The 477-nt window shown below is 47.4% G+C and overlaps 1 protein-coding gene across 1 annotated transcript in view; it reads right to left on the bottom strand.

The window, feature by feature from the left end:
- Positions 1 to 100, bottom strand: part of CCL17 (chemokine (C-C motif) ligand 17) — a 9,421-nt gene extending 9,321 nt beyond the window's left edge. Inside the window, exon 1 of the mRNA XM_008574746.1 lies at positions 86 to 100. The gene's annotated coding sequence lies outside the window, so the exon portion shown is untranslated. The remainder of the gene's footprint in view (positions 1 to 85) is intronic.
- Positions 101 to 477: the final 377 nt, after the last annotated feature.

The raw sequence follows: 477 nt of genomic DNA, 5'->3' as shown, positions 1-477 counted from the left end.
TTTATTAGTCAGGGTTCCCCAGAGAGACAGAATCAATAGGATATGTTATAAATATATGAGAAGTGACTTATTAGAGGAAGCTCACATGATTGTGAAGAAGAGTCCCACGATAGGCAAACTGGATGCCGGTAGGGTGGCTCAGTCCAAGTCCCAAGGCTTCAAAACCAGGGAAGCCAATGGTGTCCTTGGTGTGAGTCCTGGAACCCAAAAGCTGAAGAGTCTCGAGCTCTGATGTCCACAACAGGAGAAAAGAGGGTATCCCAGCTCCAGCAGATCGAGAGAGAGAGAGATTCACCTTTTTTCTCTGTGTTTTGTTCTCTCCAGGCCCCCAGTGGATTGGATGGCTCCTGCCCACATTGAGGGCGGGTCTTTCCCACCCAGTCCACTCAGGCTGTTGTGCTAATCTCTTCTGGAAACATCCTCATGGACACACCTAGAGAGATAGCTTAATTTATTTATTTTTTTTGGCAGCTGGCT

Source organism: Galeopterus variegatus, unplaced genomic scaffold (assembly GCF_000696425.1).
Source record: "Galeopterus variegatus unplaced genomic scaffold, G_variegatus-3.0.2 Scaffold58, whole genome shotgun sequence".
Lineage (NCBI taxonomy): Eukaryota > Metazoa > Chordata > Mammalia > Dermoptera > Cynocephalidae > Galeopterus > Galeopterus variegatus.
The sequence above is the reverse complement of the archived record's forward strand: the minus strand, read 5'-3'. Positions and strand labels throughout refer to the sequence as shown.